Consider the following 16,970-nt stretch of genomic DNA (forward strand, 5'->3'; position numbering starts at 1 on the left):
CAAATTATATTTATTTTTCCTTAACCTCAAACTCCATCCCTTTCCATTCTGCCAACCCTTTGGCTAAACAAAATCTATTCTCTGTAAAGGAGGAGTGATGTCTTCCTCTGCTTCCTCTTTTGTCACAGAGCTTCCATTTGTAAGAATTTTGTACCAATTGCAATTCAAAAGGAACCTCTATGTGCATCTAATATGACCTTTGCTACACCAAACACTTACAACCATGAAATATGCCTGTATTCAGAGTGGATTTTTTTAGAAAAAAGATCCATATTTAATTTTTAATCCTTCCATTAATATAGAATTCACAAGAAAAACATCGGTAAATTGACTCACAATAACTGGGAGAGTGTTTTCTAATCCCACTTACATCGACTAGATCTTGCTGTGCTTTTTGCTGGAGAGCAAAGAGCATTGTGTCCTCCAAAGACAATTCCCCAATCAGTCTTTCTTTAAAATAAATCATCCGCTACAATTTTGTCATCTGAACTTCCAGTTTTCTATAATACTCCATTTCTGATATATACATGATACTACATAAATAGAAAAGAGAAATTTAGCACTGTATTCTTTTCTTTCCCCCCTTCCCCGTCATGCTTCAGCATTTTCCTTCCTTATTTATAAAACTGTGTTTTTTCTATAATGTTCTTGAATCTTCCCAGTTAATATTCACGTTTATGAACTATATTACCAGTACAAAATTTATTTTATTTTCCTGTAATAAATGTTAAGATGTTAGTAAACACTTTGCTTTGAAGTTACCTCCATACTTGGTCTACTAATGAATCCCTCTTTGTCTGTCAAGATATAGTCTAATGTAGAAGTCCCCAGAGCTGGATACAGCACAATTTGATTTAAGAAACTGTCATCTGTAACATTTAAAAATTCCAAGGACATTTTATTATGGGCAGCATGAGACTAGCAGTACAAGATGCTCAGATGGAAATTCCCCATGATAGAATATTGTTTTTTACACATATTATGGAGAGATATTTAAGTTATTAGTTACTCTCTTCTCTAGAGCAGTGCCTGTGGCACACTGAGTTAAGCTCTTTCTTTTAGGGTGCTGATCCTTAAACATTTATGGGGTTTTGGCTTTTATGTGGCCAAAGCTTTATGTATCATCCCCATTCTTATCAAACTCAGGCTCTGGGTAAAATGCCAGTGTCTCTGAATTTCTACATTTTCCAGCAGCCTTTCCTCAATTTTTGTTTCCTTGCTTCTCTTCCCTATTACTTCAAAGGCAGACTTTCTCTTATTTAAAGACTATTCTCTGTCCTTTTCTGCCCTATTCCCCTTTTCATTTCTCTTCAATGCTTTATTCATTCAAGTCCCTGCTACTACACCAATAAATCCACTTTCAGTGTACTGGGTCCATAACACCTTATCACCTTCATTTCTCCTTCCTCATATCTTTTAGATGCAAGATTCCCCACCAGTTTTCCCATTCGAATTCCTGTTCTCTCCTTCTCTCACTTAAATACTGTCTAATTATCTCAATTAGACAGTGAATTACTTCTTGTTCTTCCTTTCTGGCTACTTTCTCACCAATAACATTGTTCTTTTCATTTTGGATCTCAGCCATGTTTCTCTTCTTACCCTTATTCCCAGATATCTTGCTCTTTTACAAATCCTTTTAGAAAACAAATTACAATAAAGCCTCTGATCAACATAGGAAACTTGAATAGGAGGACTTGGAAGCAACATTAAAAAAAATTTGTTTACCTGCAGTTTGGAGACCTCCTGTTTTCTCAGAACTGAGTTTCCTGAGGATCTCAGTTGTACCAAGGTCGACAAAGATGTTCTTCTCACTCTAAGATTTGTCAGAGAAAATGTTGTTATGAAGTGTTGTCCAGCATGTACTGTGGGCAAAAGAAGAAACTTCATTGGTTTAATCCTTAGTCCTACCTTGGTTGGCCAGTCAAAAGAACAAGGAATCCATGCTTATACCACCAATGGGGAGAGGATATAAAAAATCTATGCTTTTTTTTTTTTTTTTCCTCTCCTTTAGGCATTATAGAAAAACTATGTACCTTGCTTGAAGATTATTTGTGTTAATATGATTAATAACATGTATGAAAAAATTAAATCTATAAATTGTTTGCTTCAAACACGATAAATGTAAATATCTTTGGTTCCAAAGCGTTATTAAAACAGTAGAAAAGTAATAAAGCTTTTATCTTCCCCAAACTATGAGCATTAATTTGGAAGTGAATACAAAATACAGACTGTAAGTTCTAATTTGAGACAGGATAGAAAAATAACCAGAATCTCTTACAGAGTCCCTAGTGACTGAATGTGTGAAATTAATCACTGACAGGTGGAGAGGACAATTCTCCATGCAGTGTTAAGCTTCCTATTCTCTGAATGACAGCCAGTTAGAATAAGAGAGCCAAAGATAATAAGAGGTGCTTTGCTGCATTAACTTTCTGATCACCAATCATGCACCTGCAGCAAAAAGAGGTTTGCCCAAAACCTGGACTGGGAGTACATCTTAAATAAGTATACATTATCCTGTACTTGCATTTCTCTTGGAAGTCTTCCAAATGCTGCCCCCATTTGTTACAGCCCTGGACAAATTCCTTCCCCCCAGCATTCACTACACTTGAATACTTGGTGCAGACATGGAATTCATGGGGTTTGGTCCCTCTGTTATTCTGTGCGAGGTCTTCGTTCCTCAACTGCAATACTTATTACATGGGAATACCCTGCCTTATGAGAGCCCTTGGTTCATCTTCCCTGTACTCAAACCTTCTGCGTCCTTGAGACTTTCCATGAGGTACTTCACTGTCTTTGCCAAAAAGCTTCACTGATACATTTATCTGGAGTACTCTGAAAACAGTGAGTGGAAGCACTAAACAAGCAAATAAATGAAACAGCCCATTTCAGGTTCAAAAGAAAGAAGACACATCGAGCTATGGAACTCATTGCCATGGTATGGTCAGCATGCCAAACACAGTGCTGCCATGCCTAGACTAAATAAAGTCAGGAGGTAAAAAACTCTTGACCAACAAGCATTAAATACAAGCATAAAACAGTGGTCAAGGAAGTCTCTGAGCTGCAAATCACTGGAGATTGAGGTAATAAGCATTACTGTATGCTCTAAAACTTTTTTTTTTTTTTAGTATCCAGCTCTGTCACACCAGGATGGTGGTGTAGATCAGTTTTTGCTCTGACTTAGAATGGCTGTGTTCTTATGATATAAAATGGCAGGGATTTTACAGAGAAATATCTGCTTCAAACAGTAGTGGTGTCACGATAAAGATTTAGAAAATGACAGATAAGCCTAAGCAAATGATTACCTTCATTTCTGCATGGAAACTAAGTAAGGAAGATTTCAGTTTAAGCTTACTGCCTTTCTTTCTCTTCTCAAAATGGTAGGTATGAGACTCTTCTTTGTATATACGTCAGTGTTTTGTGAGAATGAAGCCTCCTTGTCCAGCTCCAAATGAATGTCAGCTGCATGAAGTCCTCCAACCTCTGATCAGCTGCTTTCTATCCAGCTCACCTTGAGGAATGCACGTAAAATCAGGGGGAGGCACCCTTCTCTGTAAGGGATGAGAAAGACTGCTGTGACACAAAGTAGACATAAATTCAGCTGCAAACTTAATTCGTCACACTGAGATACATATGGTTTAAAGGAATAATGCCACCTAAATAAAGGTAGATACTTGTAAGGAGAAATGTGTCAAATGCTGGATGGACATAATCCGGCCAGCAGCTTAGAGCAGGAAATGAAAGATAAGCATCATAGACTGCAACTGCCAGGCAAAAATATTGAAAGCAGCAGGTATTTTTTTTTTCTAGGTGGAAATTAGCTTTCTCCTCATGCTGCTAGACATTTGAGAAGTTTGGGGTTTCATTTTTCTCTGTCATGAATAATATATAAACATATATGTGAAAAATAATTGTATTTCAAAGTCATATAAGACACATAAGATTAATTTAAAAAGAAAACCCACGCTGTTCTATAAACATGTTTTCTTACTGAGTTTCTTATCCAGACTTTACGGTACAGTTCCATGTCACACACATGGCAGTATTTAAAATCACAGCTAAAACCTTCAGAAGCTGATAAGCTTGTTTCAGTGCTGTCAGCTAAGTCCCTGTACCTTTATCTGCAGTTTGTGTATGCTGTGAAGTTCAGTGACTGCTTACCTCATATTCACAGAAATATTTCAACATCTTCTGCAGTTCATCCAAAAAATAATCTCTCAGGATCAATGCGTGTCCTGAGGCAGGATTAAGCCAGTACTTGGTAGGGCACCAGTTGTTCTGGTGGCCTGTCTGCTTTCATCTTTGTTTATTAAAAAAAAAGCAAAAAAAAAACAAAAAAACCCTCTCATCTGTAAGTATGTGAAAAATTCTTGTAAATGTGAACCAAATGCCATGCAGTTTCCTGAAACTACAAGAAATTTACGTGTTCTCTGAAGTGTATGGTTTCCTCTGTCAGTCTTAATGGACCGTTCATTCGAAGACCCAAATATTCCAGTTATTTCACTGCTGTTTGATTGCAAAGCAGAGCCATGGTTCACCATTTATGATGCAGAGAATAAAAGAATGCTCACAGTTCATTTTCCCATCCGGTCTAACTCCTCCATGTGCTGCTGCTGTCCTAGCTGCGGTGTAATTAGTTTGGCTCTCCAGTCCCTGAAGATAGCTTGTGTGGGTGGGTACTCTGCTGCCACCTGCTACTGCTGCTTTATCAGAGAGCTGTTCCTGAAAACTGATGTCCTCTAAATGCTGGAATGAGATTCCCAATTTTTTATTTTTTATTATTATTATTTTTTAATGTGGGAACAGAGTGAAGCAAAGGTAAAAGAGAGCTTCCCATTGTATTGTGACAACAACAAACCATAGCAGAAAGAGAGTGCTGACTAGGGCCATGTCCTCTGTTGGTACATGCTGGTGTCGTTTCATTTACCTTGGCAAAGTCCATTCACTGCATTTGTAGATCTGGCCCTTGAAAATGTTTGTAGAATTTTAAAGAACAGTTAGTTACGAATAAGTAAATTTGCTGCCCACTCTTTTCCTTTTGATGAGTTTTTTTTTTCTAGTATACATTCCAAGCATGAACAGTGTTTTAAATTTATATGTCAATTTTTTTTGTTTGTTTGTTTTTCTGTTCAGCAGCATGTCAGCATGACATTTTTGATGCAAGTCAGTCGCTGCCTGCACTCTGAGCTACTGCACCTTAAGCAGTGACGAACTCCAGGCTGATTAATGCTGCACACAGCAGTGGAACACCCAAATCCTATGGCCATTGACATGACTACAACATGAATGGAATCTGATGTGTATCTGTACTGCCCTGAAAAGCAGCAGTTTTAATTGGGTAATTATTATTATTTCTTAATTTAGTTCCAATAAAGAGAGTTTCTATATTCGGGACGAATGTTGTTAAATGTTAATGCTGCCCATAGTGCTTTGGTGTGCTTCTTTCCATAAACTGAACAAAGTGACTCTGTCTCTTGCCAGCCACAGATTTATTGAGGTATGGATTACACATATTAAACACAGTCATCAGGCCACAAAGGTTCCATCACAATCTGCCTACAAGCTAACATCATTAAGAGGCAGACTTCATATATCTTCATGACTGATACGCTGATCGTTCCCACTCCATTGACTAATGAATTGACACATGCAATGTTCTTCAACATTAATGTGCACACCTTTGATTTACAGCATTGAAGTATGGGGCTGTAAGCTCTCGGATGCTGATGAATTCCAGACAGCACTTGCATCTGGCTGACCAGGATGCTTCTCTCTGAGGAGAGCAGTGTTTGCATCCCAGAATTGTACAAATAAATGTGGCGGGCCTCACTCAGTCTGCAGTTTCACCTCCACAATGCCATCAATGACTGCTTGCCTTCCTGAACCAAATCCCCAGCTGCTGTAAATCAGTGCACACTGATTTATGTCAGTTGAGCTATGAGCTGTGTGTCTTAGCCTTTTGGTTTGTCTGCTTTTAAGATACACCTGGGAGCCACCAATGCATGCTCATTCCCAGGGTTTGTCAGTGATAGGGAAAAAGGCTCAAGAGAAGGAGAGTTAACTGATTTCTGCCCACAATGCGTTTCAGTTCTGCCACCCTACAGCTGTAGTGAGAAAACGGTGGCTGCTAGCCTGATGCTGCCTCTGTGAGCAGAGGGGAAGAGAGAGCCTGTGAGAAGATGAGTAGTAAAAGGTGGTTTAGTCCAGAGGCAAAGATGGTTTAACCTGCAGGACTAAGTGGCTGGCTGCAGGCTCATATTTTCCTTGCAGCCTCATATTTAAGTTACCTACTACGCAGACTACCTAGTTCTAATGACGAACATGAAATAAATTCAAATGTCAATACTTTGGAAGTTGCCATCACATGGAGCAGCCATCTTCCAGTCTGCTACTAAATCCATGCGATAAAACAAAAGAGCCATTGCAGGTACCATCAATTTCGTGAGCAGGACAGGGCAGGAGCAATTGCTTGAATGCATCCTGAATGAAAGACTGAACATGATTTGTAGTGTGAGTCTGTGGTGTACTGAGCAAAAATAGCCAACAAAGACACTTCCAAAATTAAAATTAAATAGGAAATTCTTATTTTATGTGACAAATAAACCATAATTTTAAGAAGTCTGATAACAGATGCAAAACTAAATCATCCAGATCTTCCCACAGGGAGATATATTGTAGTCTCTGACACAACATTTTAACGATGACTGAAGTATAGTACTTCTCATAGATTCTAGGATTCTTCGTCTGTTTTTAATTTTGAGATGCCTCCTATGGTTATTCAGATTTCATATCAATAAGATGTCATAGATTTAAACCTATTCAACTGGAGAATTTTAAGACATAGGGAAGTTTATTCCTGCTATTCACACAAAACAAACACAACAACAACAACAAAAAAACCCACATGCAAAAACTATTAAAACAAAAACCTGAGCAGACAGCCCAATTAACCTGAGGGAAAGAAAGAATTCTTTTTATCTCACTTGCTAAGATGGTCACCTCACTTAAAAAAAACCATCAGACTTGTCACATGACTATGTATCTAGTCACACTGAAAATAAGGACTGTGAAGTGTGTCACTGAAGACAGGAATGACATCATTCGTGCATTTAAGGAAATATTAATAGTAAGGGCTGTCAGTTCCACATCCCTTTTAAATGAGCAGATCCAAAACTACTGAGAATATAGGAAATCAAAGCAGAATTTCTATTAGTTGTCTATGTTCTGATTTTGTGGATAGAATCAAGGTGGTAAAGAGAAACTGGTTGCTGGTGTTTGTAGCTGACAAAAGTTGAGGCCAGAGAATGACAGCAAATGAAGAGTTATGCCACAATGGAGATTGTTATACTGTTTGCAATCAAAATCAGATCATTTTTCACAGCTGCTAGATATGAATGTAAGCTGCTTCCAGGCATCTTTAATTTATATGACTGCGACTGGAAAAGCAAATAATGTATTTTCATACTCTTCTTAATAGATTACAGGATAAAATGTGTCACAGGGTGACAATGTCCTTTATACAGCATTGCAACACCCGTTGTATAGGGAGTACAAAAGCCTTTCCTTCTAATATGTAGCTCATATAATCCTTCATTGTTAATACACCATACTTATTATGCTGAACTGAGTAATAGAAAGAAGGGATTTAAAAATCTAGGTAAATTAGAAATCAGATTCTTGATTCACAATGCTGACTGTATTTCTTTGGATAATCTTCATGAAGGTAATTTTTGGAAGCAAGACTGGGAGATGGAGCTAAATTCCATCATGAACAAGGAGCAGCTCAGGAACTACCTTGAAAGTTATTGTGCAGCCTGGAATGAAGAAATGAGCCAGTGTTTGTGAGAAGAGAAGAAAGAGAGAGAGATGCAAAATACTGGGAGGAAGATCTGCTCTATACCTGCAACAAGGTGCAGTGTGGGACCAGTTCCCAGCAGAATGTGGAAAGTGAAAAAGCCCCCAGCCAAACCAAGCTGGACTGTTCACCCACTCACCAAAAGGACTGGTTGAACTGCACAAGAAAAACACCCTGTTTTTCTCCTTGCCAGCAGCTGCAATGTGATTCTCAGAGGAAAAGCAGCAGCATAGAGAAGACTTGCAGACCTTCAACAGCAGGACATCATCCCTGGAGGAAAATACCAAGTGCTTCCTTTTACAGCAGGAGCCTGGATCTGTTCCTACACAGAGGAGATCTGCTTAGGAAAAAAGGACCAGCAAGCCTTGTGGGGAATAGATCCCTAAAGAGTAGAAGGAAGAACACAACAAGCAGATATTTTACTGAAGAAATCTTTTCATTTAAATAAATTCCCACAAGACGTCACTCTTTTTATTTCCTTTGTCAACGTTCTTACTTGGCCCCTGGGAATCTTGCTGCGTTGGCTTCCAGAAACTCTCATGTGTCCAAGATATCATGAAACACTACATGAACTTTTCTTGAAAATCCCTTTGCTGAATGCCATTTACTCATCTTGAATTTCTCATTTTCTGCTGTTCACCTTGCCTTGAAAAGTTCTACTCCAAAGAAACATTCTATTCTCTCCCACTTTGCATCATATCTGCTTTCTCCTTCAGTGCTCTCTTCTCTCAAAGCAATGCAGTAAAGAAGAACAAAAAAGTTGTTAACGTTGTCAATCTGATGTTCCAGGTTGGAGAAGAAAGTAGACAAACTCAATATTGCTCAAACTGCATGAGCACAATGGCTTTTCCCTTCTCTAGAAGGTATATACACTCCTTCACAGACCAAAAATATCTCCATGGGAGTGTGTGAAATACACAGGCAGCAAAAGAAACCGCACATAAAGAATTAAAAAGCTGCGCTTAAGTTGCTTGTTCTTATGAAACAGAGGTTGGATTCCTTTGTGTAAGCAAACTTACAGAAATAGTCTGTTGTTCAGGAGCCTATCAACTGAAACACAGCACAAATTTGTAATCTCTTTAAGTTTTCTGTGAAGCATGCAGGGTGTACTGAAAATATAAATCTATGTGTTCAAATACACCAGACTGGCCCTTCCACGTGTGTCTCAACAAACATACACAACTCGCTTTGGATATCCCACAACACAAAGCGCATACTGTTATTGTGACTTCTGCACAGGCTTCTTCCTTCTCATTAGCTCCAATGAGACGGGAAAAGAATAAACTGCAGGCAAAGTGTGATCTAAGATGACAAGGCTAATTTTGGGAAAAATGTTCCTTTACCTTCTTCAGTTGTCGGATTTAATATAAAGCAAGAACAATGTGCAGATAGTAAACATAATAGCCTCCTAATTATATTAAATTACCTCTCAGGAGCTGCCCTGCCCTCTTGTCAAAGTCCAGGAACTGGCTTTTGATGACAAATGTGAACCTTCGTGGGGCATTCTATATTGTCATTTAGTTCAGCAAATGTAGTCCAAATTAGTTATATAGGTGTAATTAGATGCTGAAAAATAATTACCGTGGCCTTGCCATTAAAAATTTCTTGCTTGTATCCCCTTGTGATCTATGAACAAATTACTTTATTAGGAAATCATTAGAGCTCAATTTGTCTCTATATACTACAGACATCAATATTCATTTATCATAATGGTACCACACATTCTTGCCATAAATTCATACAGCTATGTAGACAGATATCAATTTGGAGTTGTTAACAACCTTAACTAAAAGACTGGTTTTACATACTTAGATGTTTTCCTTAGGCGCCATTTTCCAGCAGAAAACTGAGCAGAAGTTTTTGTGTTAGATCATGCATTCAGACAATCTTTGCATCTATGTACCCCAATACATCAGAAGAGCAATTCATATGAGTGCTAATACAATATACAAGTTTGTGTCTGCTGAAGCAAACTACCTCCTCAAGACCATGAGAACAGACCATACTATTTTTAGAGCCTTGAGAGCATCCTGCTTGGAGGATAATTTTGGGGCCAGCTCTCAGAGTGTAGAGATGAGAGCAGCTCAGTCCCTCTGAGGCAGAGGGGAGGCATGCACAAATGCCCTGCAGGACAGCCTGGCCAGGACTGACCCATCCCATGGGAGCTGCTGACCATTGCTTAGCCATGACCATGATCTCAGAGCCCGCTGCAACTTTTATCAGGCCTCTATTTCTCTGCAGATTTCTCTGAGCACTGAAAAAGCAGGCTGCTCCAGTGCCCTTGATGTGGGGACACACTACAGTTTCAAGTCATATCTAGTAGTTAAGTGATTTATTGACTATTAGAATTTACAGAGCAGATGTGAAAAGGGAAGGAGAGGATTAGTCAGACCCCAGGTTACCTCCTGCTATAAATTATGTTCCCAAGCTTTTAGCTTTCACACAAGTGCAGGCTCTCACTGAAGTCATTGCAGGACTGAATAAAGGTCCAGCTAACTCTCTACAGTGATGGTTAGATATTTACTTACTATTGAAATGAACCAATATAGAGCTATTGCCATCTTCGTACTCCTCAGAGCATCACAGATACCCATACTAGTACTCTGCATACTAGAACTTCCGAATTTCCATTTTGGTTTGTGCATGCATATGTGCATTTTTTACATTTTATAATGTGAACATTTTTGAGGATTTTAGTATGCCACAAGACCTGAAGAAGAATTTAATTAAGAAGATCACATAAAAGCAACAATACGCCCATAAAATTCATAGTCACTTCAGAAAAAAATGTCAGTAGCGGATTTTTCAAAATTATTGCTTTAAAGTTGAGTAAGACTGAGATTCTAAGCTTGCTTCCTTTAACTTCCATTTCAACAGGTACAAATTATCATCTCTTAACAGTTATAAAATTCTTAGTCTAGCATATGTAGTAGTTTCACAATGACAGGCAGCTAAGCTCCACTACACCACTCTCTTAATCCTCATCCTCAAAAGGACAGGAAGAGAAAACATGATGAAAAACATCTCAAGAGTGAAGATAAAGACAGGTAGATCACTCACCAATTACAATTAAGGGCAAAACAAACTCAGCATAGGGGAATTAATATTTTATTGCCTACGATGAAGGTCTAGAGCAGTGAGAACTAAAAGGAACCCAAAACTACCTTCTCCCCATCCACCCTCCTCTATCTCTTCCCACCAAACAGTACAGAGGAATGAGGACTGAGGTCAGCCCATAATGCTTGAATTCTGCTGCTCCTTCATGATTACTTCCTTCCCCCGCTTCAGCATGGGGTTCTTCCCGAACTGATTCCACGACAGCTTCCTATGGGCCTCAGCTCTCCAAGCACTGCTCCAACACAGATCTGTACCACAGGGCCCACGCTTCAGGAACTGCTCCAATGCAGAGCCCCATGTACATCAGGTCCCCCAGCCCTCCTGCCCCACTGTGGGCTGCTGGGCTCTGCTCAAAGAGGGCACTCCTGCAGCCCCCCACTATTAAAGTCTTATCACATAAGCCCAGTACAGAATCATAGAATCAAATAATCATAGAATTGCTCAGTTTGGAAAAGATCTTAAAGACTATCAAGTCCACCTACAACCTAACCAGACTACCCTAACAACTCACCGCACCATGGACCACTGGTCCCTGAGCATCACATCCAAACAGTTTTTAGACATATCCAGGGATGGTGACTCAACCACCTCCCTAGGGAGCATATTCCAGTGCTTAACAACACTTTCTGTAAAGAAGTGTTTCCTGATATCCAACCTAAACTTCCCCTGGTGAAACTTGACGCCATTTCCCCCGCTCCTGTCACCTGTCAGCAATGAGAAAAGACCAGCTCTGCTCTACTGCAGTCACCTTTCAGGTACTTGAAGAGGGTAATAAGGTCTCCCTCAGCCTCCTCTTCCCCAGGCTAAACAGCCCCAGTTCCTTCAGTCACTCCTCATAGGGCACATTCTCCAAGCCCTTAACAAGCCTTGTTGCCCTTCTTTGGACCTGCTCCAGCACCACAGTGTCCTTTCTGTATTGAGGTGCCCAAAATGGAACACAGTAATCATGCAGAATCACGCAGATCCCGTAATCAATACTCCTACAATCACTGCAGTGTTCACTCTGCTGTTGGTCTCATTCACAGCTGCCAGAGTCCCAAGTTCTCCACTCAGGATCCCTCTGAATCCTTCTGATTGCAGCTATGTAATGAGTACCAGGGCTGTTCAAGCTGCTGAAAAAGGGACACTCAGCTGGGAGCAAATGGAATGCTAGACTCCTTGCAAAGCCCTTGCACATACCTTAAGGTGTTGAAGTTGTTAAAGCAGTGAGAAGACAGTAAGCATCTCAGGCCAGTTCCCTCACACAACAGGAACAAAAGACTAAAGTCATCAATATAGTTAGCGTAAATCAACTGAATAGGCAGCTGGAAAATGACAGCTACTTACATTATGAGACTTAAAAAGAGAAGATAAAATATAGGTGGATTTTTATCTTTTGGGTTTATAAGGCCATGTTTGATGGACCATGAGATCTTGGTAGGCTTTATGGGCCTAATTCTTCCCTGGGGTAACTCTATTAAGCTTGGTTGTCTCCCATTAGGATGGTTTGAACCAGGAGAATTATGTGTGCTGCAGCAATGGTGTTAGGTGCTCTGCTTTTAAGAGCTGCCATGCCTCAGCTAGTACATTAATTCCAAGGCCAGGAAGCATATATTCAAAACTGCAGAAAGCAGCAGAAAGAACAGTGCAGTACAGAAACAAGAAGATAACTGGTGTTCCCAGCAAGCACACACTAAATGGCAACTAAAGTGCTCAATTCTTTGCTTCCTGCAAACTGCATCTTCCAATTATATTCTTTTATCATTTCCTGCCTGACATGTCCCCCCAAGTCAAACCCTACCAGTGTAACCAGAACAGTGCTCAGGAACGGACTTGGCTTTGCTCTGGGGAAATTGTCTTTAAATGTCATTCTGTCTTGCTTTAAGTTACACAGATTTTTCTTGTTTTCTGATCTCCTCCAGCTCCAAGTTCAGCCTGAAAGAGTGACAGCAATTCTTGAAGCTGACTATTACTCAACAGCTATGTTCAGGGACCCAAACTGAAAAGAAATAGATCACCCTTTCAGCCTCAGAGTGAATCATTTTCAAACTAAGATATTCTGAAAGCATTCCAGTGAAGGTGAGAAAAATCCTATACAGTGATTTAAGCATCTACTAACAATAGGCTTTCTTGAACTTGGAATATAGGCTGGGAAACATCCCTCAGAAAGGTTTACTGCCTTAAAAATTACCTTTACTTTTGCTGACTTGCAGCAGTCAACCAACAATACATAGTTATAAAGAACTTTAAGTAAAACATGGGATGCTTAAGATGAAAAAGATGGAATAAGATGACAAATGTAGAATAAGTCACCAGAATTCTTTCTCCAGTTGTTTTTTGTTGCAGACCTTGCTGAGAAGACAGAGATTTTGATTTTACAAATAAAGGTTAAAACATAGTGACTTGGAATTTTTTTTAGGTCCACATTTCCTTTCACTTTTACCTACATTTTTCTACTTTTTTGTCAGCTTGGGGATACAACTAGTTTAGATGTCTGGTCCTAGCAGTAGGCACAAGCAAATACAAAGAGAAGAAAAAATACTTCGTGCCTACAACATACATCTGTGCTCTTTCGATAGGTAAAGGATCAGCACCTTTTGTATTGAACTGGGCTCCTACTAGTACCATCTGTTGACTGACAGCTCTTACGACAATGAAGAGACAGCACCTATCCTTCTTTTCTGTGTCATCCATGTCAGGATGCTATGGATCTTTTATGTCTGTTTTCCTAGGCTGCTCAGCCATTCTTTGTACAGAAAGATTGTTACCTATCTTTGATTATGTATTCTGAGGTACAAGAACCACACAGTTGATTTTTCATAGACCTAACATATCCTCAAGATCTTGCTGAGAGTCCATCATTTTACACTGGAGTGGCTGTCCATCTTCACTGAGTGCATTGATCTGTATTTATCTGAACTGAACATCAATTTTGTTGTGTTGTTCAGTCTTGTAATAATCCTCCAAAACTCTTCCTACAATATATGTGCATTACTAAGCGGTACAGCTCAGTAAGAACTCAGAATTAAACAATTAAAGAGTGAACCAAATGATGCTGTGAATCCAACATCCATATATATGCATCTTGAGGTGTATGCCTGAGAGAGTACTTGAAACTAACCTGAGCATGTGGATAGAAAACTAATTAGTAGTCAGAGTGCATCTTCCAGCTTAGTTTCTCCTAAACTGCAATCTAGATTGTGCACTCAGAGACTTCCTGACATCACATGTACAGCCCAGTAATTGAGGATCATAAAATTTGCTTCAAAAGCACATTCTTGACAAAAACTGAAAGGCTAATATGGGCACTCCTCTAATCTCTCCCTATTACACTGAATAACTCTGTAGTATCAGCAAACTTTATACTTCACCGCTCACCATATTTTCAATGTTATTTATAAATACACTGAACTTAAGATGTACTCCCAAATTCATCTCAAGATAATACATCGCTCCTCCTGCAAAGCAAACATGTTTGAGAATGAGTCAGCTTTATCTACTAACCCTCCTGGAAATAAAATTATTTGGGCCATGAGTTATGTTTGAAAGTGCCAGTTTCAGCTGTTAGTCTGATATTTACATTAACTCTCTAGGGCTAGTCTTTTTGTTCAACATGTCAATCCACATCACTAATGACAAATTGCCTGAGCACTATCCTTACCTTAAACCTTTCATAAGTAGCAACTATTTTTATACACATTCTATCACGATCTAAAAACTCCAGAGACAAAATGTTTATTGCAGCCTTACTCAGGATAGAAACAAACTCCTAAAGACCCTTTTATTCCTCTCTTGCATGCTGTTTTTCAGCTGGATGCCTTCCTCACTGTTGGCTTACTATTTGGGAGAATAAACAAATGATCTCACACAGTAGAGATGAGGCACATGTAAAGTGGGAATGAGGAAATGACAATACAAGAAGGAATTGAGGACATCTTGTTGATGAAGAAAAACCTATCTAAATATGGTCTGAGTTACATTCATGTTTACTAACATTTCTGAAAGTGCTGATAAACATTTGGTATTTTGGAAATTATTGGTATTGCACACTGGTACATACTAATCTATTTCAATCACTTCAAACAAGAGTTTAAGACATGCCCTCTAGCTTCTCAAAAAGAAATGGATGCAAGGTTCAATATGACTATATCTTAAGAATATTAAAAATATTATAGTATTTAATCCTTGAGGTTAGAAAGGCCCTAGGAGTTCTCTTGTCCAGTCTCTTGCTCAAAGCAGGATCAGCTGTGATAAGATCACATTGCTTAATGCTTTGTTCTGGTGGAACTTGAAAGCCTCCAGAGATGGAGACTGCACAGTAGTTTTCCTGGGCATCCAATTCCATTGCCTGACTGCGCTTGTTAAGAAAAATATTTTCCTTTCATCACACGTCAATTTGCCTTGTTTCAATTTATGCCTATTGGCTCTCATACTCCCACCATCCAATACCTTTCCGTCATTTTCATTACTTCTCCAGAGGTACTGGGGGACCACCTCTAGGTGCCCTGGAAACTGTTCCAACCTTAACAAGCCACAATTCCTCAGCCTCTGCACAGAGAGCAAACTCCAGACCATGACTTGGACTGGACTTCCCTGAGATAACTCCATTTTATTAACATCATTCTTGTCATGGGAGTGCCTAAACTGGAAAAAGTGTTTCTGGTATTTTCTAACACAGGCTAAGTAAATAATGGGTTACAGCAATACTCCTGTTATACTTTGTTAAGCACAGTTCATGATGCTATTAGTCTTCCTTTTTGTCAAGGCCCTCTGCTGGCTCCCATTCAGCCCACTGTTCAGCAGAACTTCCAGATTCTGTTCAGCAGAGATACTCCCCAGCTGCTCAGTTCCCAACTGTATCGCTGCGTGGAGTTAGCTTGCCTAATCTGCAGGACCTCACATTTCTCCTTGCTGAACATCATGAGGTCCCTGCTGGCCTTCAGCCTGTCTAGAGCCATCTGAAAGGCAATTCTGCTACCAAACATACTGACTGCACCACCCACTTGGTGTCATCTGCAGACTTGGTGATGGTGCAGCTCTCCTCCTCTGGATCTTTAATGAAGGCATTGAACAGTAGTGTTCCCAGCACAGAATCTTGACCTGTAACTAGTGTGCAGGTACAGCACAAACCCTGTCCATGTCATTGTCCACGGTTTTATGGTACTACTGCATACTCTAGTATAATACTGCATAGTATAACTAAGCACTAGGTTAGTTTTCATATCCAAATATCTATTTTTCTAATCACAACTAGCTTTATGCAAAAAAAGTTTTTGGTATCTGAATTTATGGACATAATAAATAAGATGCTGTGCTGGAATGATTTTCATTTAACAGAAAAGGTCATTCAAAAATGCTATCAGAAAGCGTACTCAGGAGAGCACTAAATTAACAATATGTATTTGTCCTTGTGCCTTTGTATAAGGTCCTACTCTGTGAACTATTAAATAGAAAAATGTGGTTAAAAGGTGATAAATGTTGAGAGGCATCAATATCAGTATTATTAGTGGAATAGCAGTAATGCATAAAATCAAGTTATTCTTATCCTTACTTACTTAATGTTTAACACTGGGAAATAAAAGTAGAATGAAGAAAAGACGACTGCTGATTTCTAGGCAGTACATACATCTGCATACATGCACTTTTTTATTATGTGGCATAAAGAGATTGAGATGAATCAATCTGGAAAAATAAACAAGTTGAAAGACATGTTTTAATTTTAGAATGAATCTTCAGACATTTAAGAACAGTTGATTCTTGCTGTTCGTTTTATATCTTAGCCTTTAGTTGGGGGCAGAAAAATATAAATACTGTACAAAAGTTTTTTGTTTGTTTGTTTTGTTTTGTTTTTACTTGTAGAATTAAGTAACAGCAGAAGTCTATGAAGGAGGAAAAGATGTTTAAATGTTCATGCTCTGTTAATATTTTAAATGCAGTTCCATGAAGCATTAAAGAATGTTTCTAATGGACTTTTACGGGTAACACTGGATTTTTTTTTTCTGCACACTCTGACACAAACAGC

The 16,970-nt window shown here is 39.0% G+C and overlaps 1 long non-coding RNA gene across 3 annotated transcripts in view; it reads right to left on the bottom strand.

Moving 5' to 3' along the window:
* LOC104910302 (uncharacterized) overlaps positions 1 to 16,970 on the bottom strand; it is a 113,701-nt gene that overhangs the window by 22,492 nt on the left and 74,239 nt on the right. For 2 of the 3 annotated variants that reach the window (XR_014882468.1, XR_014882467.1), the window contains exons 3-4: positions 3,303 to 3,548; positions 1,726 to 1,862 (exon numbers count right to left, since the gene is read on the bottom strand). This is a non-coding gene — a long non-coding RNA (uncharacterized LOC104910302). The remainder of the gene's footprint in view (positions 1 to 1,725; positions 1,863 to 3,302; positions 3,549 to 16,970) is intronic. The other variant, XR_014882469.1, reaches the window with a different exon arrangement.

The sequence above is a fragment of the Meleagris gallopavo genome, chromosome 3 (genome assembly GCF_905368555.1).
Source record: "Meleagris gallopavo chromosome 3, MGAL_WU_HG_1.1, whole genome shotgun sequence".
In the NCBI taxonomy this organism is placed as follows: domain Eukaryota; kingdom Metazoa; phylum Chordata; class Aves; order Galliformes; family Phasianidae; genus Meleagris; species Meleagris gallopavo.